The sequence below is a fragment of the Equus caballus genome, chromosome 3 (genome assembly GCF_041296265.1).
Source record: "Equus caballus isolate H_3958 breed thoroughbred chromosome 3, TB-T2T, whole genome shotgun sequence".
Classification (NCBI taxonomy): Eukaryota; Metazoa; Chordata; class Mammalia; order Perissodactyla; family Equidae; genus Equus; species Equus caballus.
The window spans coordinates 13,845,403-13,856,586 of record NC_091686.1 but is presented as its reverse complement, the minus strand read 5'-3'; the positions used below and the strand labels follow the sequence as shown (position 1 = coordinate 13,856,586).

The following is an 11,184-nucleotide window of genomic DNA, read 5'->3' as shown; positions in this document are numbered from 1 at the left end:
TAGGTCTGAAGTTGTAAGCAAATATTTTCCAGAAGAGAAGAAAAGGGAGGGAATTCCAGATGGAAGGAATGGCATATGCAAAACCAAGGATGTGTGTCTTAGGGTATTTTGCTGGAGAAACATGAGCAATTCTAGAAGGGGAGCAGAGTGTGCCTGAGGGGAGGTATTGCAGGAGATCAAGCTGAAAATGGAGCTTGGAATCAGATTTTGAAGAGTCTTAAATGTCGGGCTGAGATCTTTGTACTTCCTTCTGTAAGTAGTAGACAACCATCCTAGGTTTCAAGAAAGAGCCTGCCATGATTAGACTGATTTGAAAAGATAAATCTGGCTCTGTGTAGAGGAAGGACCAGAGTGGAAAGACACAAGAAGGAAGAGAAAAATGATCAAGTTCTCCTCTTCAGAGCCATATTTATTGACTGAAATATTGATTTATCTCCTTGAGCCCTGTCTTGTAGCTTTCAACACTCCTCATATTACTTTAAATGTGTGTGCTGCTTTGAAAAGGAAAGGCTTTTAGCCAGCTTGTTAGGCTTCTTAATAAAATAAAACCTAATTTATAAGAACAAACAATCTTTAAAATACTTGAAACTGCAAGTACTTTGATGAGCCTGATGGATAAATTCATAAGCAATATACAGGACACAAAAATTATTAATATCCACAGAGGAGTTTTACAAGCACACTGTTTCACACTTTAAAAATTGATCTGTGTGGGAGCCCTAATATAATTTAGCAGCAACGCAAAGTTATTTATGCAGTACTATGGACCAAGGCTTCTCCTAAGTTAATGGTCAAAGATGGGCAAGAGTGTTAAAAACAGGCTTCATACTTATAAATTAGAGAACTCATCATAAATTATGCAGCTTTGCCTCTAAAATATAAGGAATTCACATACTGTGAGGAACTATGAGCGTATTTTTATTGTGGACCAGCAAGAAGATTTGTGGGTGTTACTACCTCTCCAAGGCTGACTATTTATCTGAATCCACCGTCTCCTGTCCCTTTAGGTTTTATGGGCATGGGGCTTTATTAGCTTAGCTTTCTTCTCCCTTCTAACATTTGTTTGTCTGCTGCAGCAGAATTCTTGCTCTGATCAACCATAGAGTGAAGGGCTTTTATTTGCTGTCACTAAAATCATCCAATGGCATATCGATAACTTTTGTATGTCGTTTCATGTATTGAGTGAAATATCTCACTTCTTCAGTGTTGACCCCTTGACTATCTACTCCATCTGCTCTATCCATTTTAAGCTTTTGATACCTCCAGCTTGGGCTCCCTAGATGGCCTCTTATATTCATTCTCATCCTCTTTAATGACTTTTCCTCACCACAAAGAAAAGTGATGATTTCAAAATGCAAATTTAACTGTTTAAAATTATTGGATGTCTTCTCATCAGTCATGTAAAAAAGACAAAATTCCTTACCTTGGGCTTCCTTATCTTGCATATATATCTCTCAAGTCTCATGTTAGACCACTTTATCCTTTCTTGCCCATGATCCAGTTACTGGGATCTTCCTTTTCTCCCATGATAATTTCTGTCACAGGGCCTTTGCACATCCCATTTTCTGTGTTTAATATTCTTTCTTTGTTTATTTGCCTAGACAAATCTTACTCATTCTTTAGATATCAGATGAAATACTATTTTTTCACTAAAAGCTCTCTATAATCCCCTGCAGTTGTTCAAAGCTTCCCTTTACAGATTATCCTGACCATAAGAGCTTCTTTTTAGATGAAACAAGTTGTAATTTCTTGGAATTCTATTATTTGGGAAATGTCTCTTTTTCCCACTAGACGATAAGTTTCACAAAGGTAAGGAGGGGAGTATGTTTTTGCTCTCATTATTTTTTTTCCATTCACCTACTCGGTGGCTAGCACAGTCTCTGGCATAAATTAAACACTATTAAGTCATCTCTGAAGTTTTTAAAAATAAATAAACAAATGACTGCAGGGCTACTGGATTTGAAGTCTTGACTGTATTCTGGGTTTATGATTTACCAATTGTGTGACTTTGGTGAAGTAAGTGATCTTCTCTGATTCTCACTATCCTTACATGCAAAATGGGAATATATAATACTGGTATTTAGTGTAAAAGACTTCCAGCAAGTCAGAGGAAACAAATAAGGGGGAGGGCAGACCAACAACCCAATGCCTGCAACACAGTGGTTACTCAGGATCACAGCTTTGGCTCCCCAGAAGCAGATGATGAGATGTAGCTTGGGGTGCAAGATGTTTCTTCGGGATTGAAGGGGAGCAGAATTTGCCACCCCAAAATATGCATTTTTGGCATAAGGATTATTTTAGGCTGGCTATTTTTTTAAGATACAGCCAATGTGAGAGAAAACCCAGAAGAAGTTACCCTTTTGTAAGACACATTTACATTTATAAGGAAATCACCATTAGTAATGCTGTCTCCCTCTCTAGACCAGGAAGAAGAGCATGACTAAATCTCTAGAAACTCTTATCAATGGAGAAGGCAATGACTTAAATCTGCATAACAACCTTGCCCTTGTTTATTGTGCTTTGCCTGATAACCTTCCATAACTGTGTCACTCCTCCCACCGCACCCTGCCCTCAGTCTCTTCTTTTGTCTTTGGCTGAAGATGGTATTTAAGGTCATGACTTGGGCCATTCCAGGAAGTTAAGCAGTTTTCCCAAGCATCTACCATCTATACAGGAGGTATACATGTTACTAAAATTCTGTTTGTTTTTCTCCTGTTAATCTGTCTTTTTATTACAATGGGGTCTTAGCCAAGAACCTAGAAGGGTAGAGGGAAAATTATTTTTTCTCCCATACAGGATCATTACATGTGAAAGGAAGGAGAAGGAAGCAGGATTGAGCAGAGGGAGAAGTTGAACTGTAATTCAAACCCAGCAAAACCTTATCCAACTCATTGCTGTCTTGCAACAAACTGAAATGGCTTGACCCTTATAGTATGTTCCACTTGGTCCCTGGACTCAGGCAGCCTGTGAACAGAGTGAGTTCAGTGAAGCAGCTCCGTGGAGCTGAGGCTCACCCTCATGGAGCTGACCACACTCCCAGCCTCTGGGCAGCAAGTCTGTCCTAGCTGCCTATTTTTTCTCCTGGCACATTTTTAGATGAAGTTAAAATGTCTTGGTGTGCACAGGAAGCAGCAAAAGAGTTTACTGAGGGAGGTAATGCCTGTAGGCAGAATGAACTGTCCAGTCTACTCTTAGGGAGGAGCTCCCGGTGGTAAGGACACAGAAGCTAGGCTGGCCCAAGGAAGATGTTGGTTTGGGAGATGGAGGAGACAATCTAGGCCATGGCACTGAGAGTGCTTTGCTGTATGAGCTGGACTCAGAGTCACTATCCCAGACTAGATGCCCAAGCCTGGGAGGATGCCATTACAGACTGCAGTGGAGGGGCAGTAGATGGAGGGACCACTCAGGGATGTACTTCCAAGAGACACGCAGGACAGAGCCTCTTGATTGTTATCATCTGAGTCAGGGTCCAATTTCAGTCTTTTCACACTGTGGCCACTCTCTGAGCTCTCATGCTTCAGAGCTCCTGGCAACAGCTGTGCCTGGGAGAACTTGTTCTTGGTTCCTCTAGGTTTCACAGCCAGTTACTTCTCCACTTCTTTCTTGTTTTCTGGAGAAATCCCAACCTCATTGAGATTGCTTTTGTATTCCTTCATTTCTTTCAGTTCTTCTCTTTGTTGCTTTTCTGTTAGTTTCTGATTCCTCATCAAGGAAATTGTTCTTATCTTCATCTAAGCCTCTCACCATTTTTTTTTAATTTGAACTGTGCCTCCTACTCTTGCTGCTTCCTGTCTCTCTGTCCATATAGCTTTTCACATAGAAACTATAGGGGAGGAGGACAATTCCTCTACCATCTAGGTTCTTCCGGGTGGTCTAAGAATTAAGGTGGCTTGAAACAGAATAAAAGGAGAAAATAAAACAAAGTTTAATAACATGTATACATGGGAGAAACCCAGGAAAACCGAGTAACTTGCCAGAATGTCCAAAGCCACCACCTTTAGCATTATCTTCAGCTAAAGACAAAGGAAGGTGTTGAGGGTAGTGGTTTGGGACTTCAAAGAGGTGGAAGACAATTTACATGGAGATGGAAATGCAGATGCTTGCTGAACAAGTGTTTGCTGGGCCACCTATAGGCAATGTGACTGGAGGGACAGAACTTTGATAAAAATGGGCTTGTGGGTGCCTTTTTATCACATTTATTTTACATTATACTTACATTATCTTATGATATTAGCTCCTTCCTGGAGCAGGCCTTTTATCTTAAATTCTTTTAGCCATTTAGGGGGAGGTTTTCTTCCAGAGTCTTTTGTTCTTAAAAATAATCAAGGCAAAGAGACACATTTAGGAGTGGCCAATTCCATTCCCCCACAAGACCAAGAGTCATAAACCTCCTCTGGACATTTTTCTGGATCTTCAGGTTTTCAAACTTTCTTTCTTTCTTCTTGCCCGCTTTTGTCCCACCTATACTACCACTCTGTGCTTTCATTCAAGGGGGCAGTTAGTCAGTCCATCAGTCACTCTTTCATGAAATGCCCAAACCCTGCATTTCACAAGGGTTCAAAATGAGCAGCCAAGAGTACTGATATTAAACCTTTCCTGATCAATGACAGAGGACACAGAAGACACTGAAGGAAGTGATAGATGCCGAGAAGAGGGAATTAGAGACAGAAGTGCCAATTAATCTCAGGCTGGAGATCACACAGCATAGCAGGAAGTGAATGAGTCTGCTTTCGAGGAGACTAGGAAATAAACTCGACTTTACCACTACAAGTGATTATTTACATTTGTCAAGCACTTTTTACTTGTCTGTGTTTCAGAAATTTGAATAATGTGTAAATGAACTTGTTTAAAAGGAATGAGAAAAAAACCCAACAAAGCCCATGCTGATTTAAATTAATTTCACTATATGATTATTTATGCAATAAACATAAGACTAGTTAAAAAATTCATAGACTTATCATTACTAAACAGCTATAAAACAAAAAAAATTCATAATTAAATATATAAAACCACCCTGCACATTAATAAAATTCACAATGACAAGCATGGATTTTTCTTGACAGGAGATCTTGTTTGGCTGAAATAAAACCCCTGCTTGGCATGTGATTGCTACGGCACAGGTTCTTTTGCAATTGAAATGTCAATTCTACCATGTACGCTGTGGGAATCAAAACTGTGATCATTTTTCTCTATTCAAATTGTTATAAAACGATTGTTCCTATAGTGCGGTGTGATGTAATTTAAGCTTCATTTGGCATATGCATGTCACTCATGCAGTAGAATTGCTGCAATTCATTCTTCATTACTGCCTAATAATTAAAACCATACTATTTGTTACTGAAAATTTTATAAGCAAGAATACAAATGTGAGTCCTGAAATCTCATGGAAACTTTTTTTTTATAAACTGCTCATCCAGATTATCCATAATATACAGACAGTAATATTTCTTTAAATTTTTGGTATATATTGCTGGTGATGTCCAATGTTACTTTCCTCTTCAATTGAAGTTACAGAATCATACTTTTCAACTGGGTACGTTGCTGCTCACATAATACAGTGTATTTCCCAATGTTTGTTGAAGCTAGATGAGGCCATGTGCCACCAAGAGAAAGATCACTGTAAGTTTAATGAGGTAGAGCCATCAAGGATATTCAAAGAGAAGATGATGTGTCTTTCTTTTCCTGCTTTCTCCACTCTGCCACCTAGAGTATGGAACTGATGGATGAATTTGGATTGTGAGGGAAAGAGGCATCAATGGAGATGTTGGAGTAGAAAGCTGAGATGCTCATGAACTCATGACCATGGGCAGCCAGACAACTCTTGGCTTTCATTTATATGACAGACAAATACAATTTCATTTTTCAATTCTCCATAAGACTCATAGTCCTGACATAAAATTATGAAACAGACTTGTTCAACTTTCATCACATTATCCATAAAACTCCTCAAGATATGTGTTCTCTTCATATATTCACGTGGAATATAGACAAGAACCTATGCCATAGAGACAGGTTCAAAAGCTGGGCTCAACCTTCTATTAGCTGTGTGACTTTGAGAAAGCTGATTAATTTCTCTAAGCATTGGTCTCCTGATTTATAAAATGGTGATGAAAATATCATAGCGACATCGTGAGGATTTAATGCGATCACGCACATAAAGTGGTTATCACTCCAGTCAGCAAAACTAAGTAAATAATGACTTGAAATTGGTGATGATGTTGATGACAATGGTGAGGATCTCTGCCTAAATAGCGACAGTGGCCTCTCATTGCACTGCCATCCAACCCAAAGATAGATAAAATATTAAAGAAACAAAGTTTACAATCTTTCTGAAGATTTCTAAGAGATGCCGGAAAAACTCTACACGTAGCTCAACAATATGCAGTTTGAGGCTTTATTGAATTTTAATACGAAACTATAATCTTTCCAAATTATACAAGAGAGGATGCAAATTCCTCTTTCAGATGATGATTTTTCGCCTACAATTTCCCCCCTGAGAGCACGTGTGTTATGAAGCCATCCAATTCATATGTTGCCGATGGCCTGGCATGTCCTTAACAAGCACATGAGCCCCTCGCAGTGCACCTTGAGGAATTTAGCATATGGTCGTCAACATCTCTGGATTGTCCAGAGTGCAATTCGACATGAATTTCTGTTAAACTGCAACTGATTAAACATTACATGGCATAATATTACATCTGATGGAATTAGGATGTTGTTTCATTTTAAGCATTTGTGTCTGTCCTTGATCACCTCATGACAATTTCCCCCCTCAAAAAAAAATCCATGTCAGTCATTCCTAATGACATAGCAGGTTTGGGAAGACAAACAGACTTCATTAGGCTTCCAATACACCTCTGGAAGAGAAAACACGTTGCAAAAATCTATTGAATTTCAGGATTTTGCCGTCTTGGTAGCAAATGAACATTGTACCGTAGACTCACTCAAAGTATGTACAACTTAATGTACAGAGATGAAAGGACTCCAGCTATTACCTCAAAACATGCATGTGATGAATTAATCATTTCTACAGTTATAAAATTTTTAAATTGAAGAGAACAAGTAGGTTTTACATGTCTTAATGTGCCAAATGCAATGATAAGTTATTTACAAATAAAGTATTGCCTCTTTTACTATTGAAATAATTGTGAGAGGCGTTATTTTGCCAGCTTTGTTAGAAAGTTTCTTCAAGGCTCATTGCTAGTAATTGACTGCAATCTCACAACCAATAAATGATGTAGGCAGAATTCAAAAGTGTGCTTATTTAAATTCAAAGATTTTATTTCATGTATATCACACTGTAAGTAGCAACGAAGAGATATGACAGATTAAATTGAAGTTTCGTATTTATTATATTCTAATGCAAAATTGTTGTTAAAGTAATAGAGAGGTAGATGGCTCTAAAGGACCAGTCGTGTTGTAATTAATGGTTTATTAAACATTGTCTGAGACATTTTGGGATTGTGATTCCCAAAACAATCTTTGAGTGATGTTATCATCCTACTCAGTTTATAGATGAAGAAACTGAGATCACATCCTGGTGGTAGCCAGCACATCCATTAGCAAATCTGTCAACCTTCTAAAAGTTTCAGGACTAAGTATTCCATATGCTAGGAAATTGATCTCAGGAGATAATGTGGGACAGGTTTTCGCCATCTCTTGTCCTCATATGCCTCTCTCTCTCCTATCCTCTGATGCCTCAAAAGCATATGCCCAGGTAGCCCATGGTCCCAGAAAGATGAAGCAGAACAGCAGCCAAACTTCATCGTAGAGACTGACCCAGCCAACCCTAGTCCAAAGCAGCTGACCTGCCAGCCCTAACTAGATTCTAGCAGAAAAGGGAGTGGAAAGAAAGGACTATGTGTTAAGGCACTGTAATGAGTATGTTTATAAATGTGTGTGTGGGTATGTGTGTGTGTGTGTGTGTGTGTGTGTGTGTGTGTGTATGTGCATATAGATTTCCGGCACTGGGCTAGAATTCCCTACAGTCAAAGAAATTTTAGTATTTTGTGGGGAGAGGATACAGAATCTAATATTGTCCCTTTTAAGAGGAAATATCTTTCTGGAAATAGAGATGAATTTAGTCTTATGAGAACAAGGCACATCCTGAAACCAAGGCATTGAGTTGTCACAAGGAGCCTTGAGAAATCTCCCATTATTCCATTTACTAAGGGGAAGCCAAAGGCTACACAGTTCAGGCCATGGCACTCAATTCATTTAAAATAATGTAATCACCTTTTCTTACAAAATGCATTTAATCTCATTGTGAGCCAAGCAAAATCAAAAGTTGTTTTGTTGTTATATTGCCTAATTACCCACTCCTCTTTTGCTTTTCATGTTTTTCAAACACGTTTATACACACACCTAAAATAATCAATAATAATAATTTAAAAAAAGCCTGATCCTCTGTAGTAGTCAAAAAGACTTGATTAAAAACAGTGGTGTTTTAAGTCTCCTGCAAGTTTCTCTTGTTGTTGAAAGGCTTGGAGAAAAAGGTATTTTAATTTCTTTTCCCCTCAGCAAAGGAATTCGAATAATTCATATAGTTGTTGTGTGTTGAGTGCCTTTTTTTGTTTTGGTCCCTTTTCTTTGTGCTGGCAAAGGTGCAGAGACTGTTAGGTGTTCTTGGCCTCTTTATTTTGTACCTTCGTGTGTGAGGCTTGTCAGCAACAGCGATCCAAGTCTTGGATTTTACAACTTCAAGGAATGAGTTGATTTAGTACGTGGAGAAAAGGAAATTTCACAAATGTGCATGCTTGCATCAGTGGAATTGAGTGTCCAGTCATTCAACACCCCAAATATGGAATATAAGATCCCTGTAAACTCCTTAGATGGACCAATCAATGGATTGATTCATTTTTATATTTGTTGGGCCAGTCTTTCTCAAACATTACTCATGTGTCAACAGAGGAGCCTGTAAAAACACTGACTCTGATTCAATAGATCCAGTCTGGGACCCGAGGTTCCACATTTCTAACACTTTCTGAAATGATATCAATGCTGCCTGTCCACTGACCACACTTCAATAGCAAGACTTGAGGCCACCACCGCCCTTGAGAATTCAAGAAGTGGTTACATCTTAGAGTTTCTGCTGGTCGCTGCTGTTATTCACTATTCTATTTCTGCAAGAGATATTTATTGGGCTGCTACTACAGACCAAGAACAATCCTGCACAGAAGTGCAGTAAGGAAACAAAATCCCTGTCCTCTCAATAATTCTATTCTTTTGGGGACCACGGAGAGATAAAACAAACAAGTGTGGTAGGCAGAATAATGCTCACCCTGATTAATGCCCACGTTTTAATCCCTGGAATCTGGGAAAATGTTGAGCTGTATGGTAAAGGAGAATCAGTTACATAAGGAATTAAATTAATCAACTGAGTTTAAGATTGACAGACCATCCTGGATTTTCTGGGTGTGCCCAAGGTCATCATAAGGGTCTTTAAATGTGGAAAAAGAAAGCAGAACTGTCAGAGTCAGAACGGTGCCATGTGTAAAAGTCTCAAGCAGCCATTGCTGCCTCTGAAGGTGAAAGTGGGCCATGATCATGCCAAGGAATCAAGCAGCCTTGAGAAGCTGGAAAAGGTAAGGAAACAGATTTCCTCCTAGGGCCTCCAGAAAAGAATTCTAGGCCTGCCAACATCTTGATTTTAGCATGAGACTCATGTCAGATTTCTGGCCTAAGACATGTAAGATAATAAACTTGTGTTTTTTTAAGCCACTAAGTTTCTGGTAACTTGTCACAGAAGTCATAGAAAACTAACACAACAAATAAACAGCCAATTAAATAATATGTTCTTTGTTGATAAGTATTCTAAGGAGGAAAACAACAGTTAAGCAGGGTAGAGTAGAAGGAAGTTTGGGGTTGCAATCTTATATAGGGCTCTCTGGAGAGTCATAATAAATAATATATGCTTTGATGATAAGTAGAATGAGGGAAAAAGAGTTAATCAGGGTAAACGGGAAGAAAATGGATATGTGTAGGGGGTGGCTATTAATTTTACATAGGGTGTTTTGGAAATTGTCTCTAATAGGATGACATTTGGGCTGAAACCTCAAAGATGTGAGAGGGTCATGCAGCTACATGGAAGAGGGGCTATCCAGGCAGAGTTGAAGGCTTTGGCCTGCACAGCGTGGGAAAACATTACAAAGCTTTTAGGTATGGAGTAATAAATTCCGAACTAAGGCTCAATGAGATTACTCTGGATATTTGTTAAAAATAAATAGCGAGGTGGTAAATTTGGAAAAAAGGAAAATCAGTTGAGAGGTAATTGCAGTAATCCAAGTGAGAGAAGAGTGAACTAGGATCAAAGTGCTGGTTGGGCTAATGCTCAGATTCAGGATCTAATTCACAAAATGTGAGCCAAGGAGAGTTGCCATTTACAGAACTGAAACATACGGGAGGACCAGACTTGGGGACAGGGCTAACCATTAGTTTTATTTAAATTTGCTTAGTTTTAAAAGTCTATGAAAAAGGCAAGTGAAGATGCTCAATAAATGATTGGACATATCCTTCTGGATTTCAGGAGGGACGCTGGTGCCGGAGAGAGAAATTTGTGCATCATTAGCGTAGTGCTTTGTTTTTTTTAAATACAAGATTGGTGAGATCAGCTAGAAGTGGATAATTAATATGGCTAGAGAAGGGAAGGGGAGGGGAGAGGAGGAAAGAAGAAGGAAGGGAAGAAATGTGAGGACAGACATGGTACGGTGGAGGAGATGCAATTTTTGCTAACACTTAAATTTTCTTCCACTGCACTAAGGATCGCTAAAGTTTTCCAGTCTTCTTTGTAGTTAATTTGGATCACTTGACTAAATTTGGCCAATGAAATGTGGCTGAAAGTGTTTTATGCCACTTACCACCTAGACCGTAAAACCCAAAGTAACCTTCTAGACTTTTCTCCTTCCATGTTCACTACATTCTGACTCAATGGACCATGACAAGCACCTCTTTTATTGCATGAAACTTTTATGTTTTGAGATATTCTTTTTATTTTTACAGTAGGCAGCTTACATTGAATAATACATTGTCCCTCATAGCCTTCTAGATATTCAACAAGCATGGAAGAAGGAGGGGTTTAAAGGTTTCAGGGGAAGAGACCCCTTCCCAGGAAAAGGAAGGGCTGATCAAAGGGCAGCATAGGGAGGGTCTGGGGAACTTAATGCTCTTGAGTTTTGGTCAAGCAAG

The 11,184-nt window shown here is 38.9% G+C and overlaps 1 pseudogene; it reads right to left on the bottom strand.

Moving 5' to 3' along the window:
* Positions 1 to 3,226: 3,226 nt before the first annotated feature.
* Positions 3,227 to 10,906, bottom strand: LOC102148988 (PSME3-interacting protein pseudogene; annotated as a pseudogene).
* Between the last annotated feature and the right edge of the window lie 278 nt (positions 10,907 to 11,184).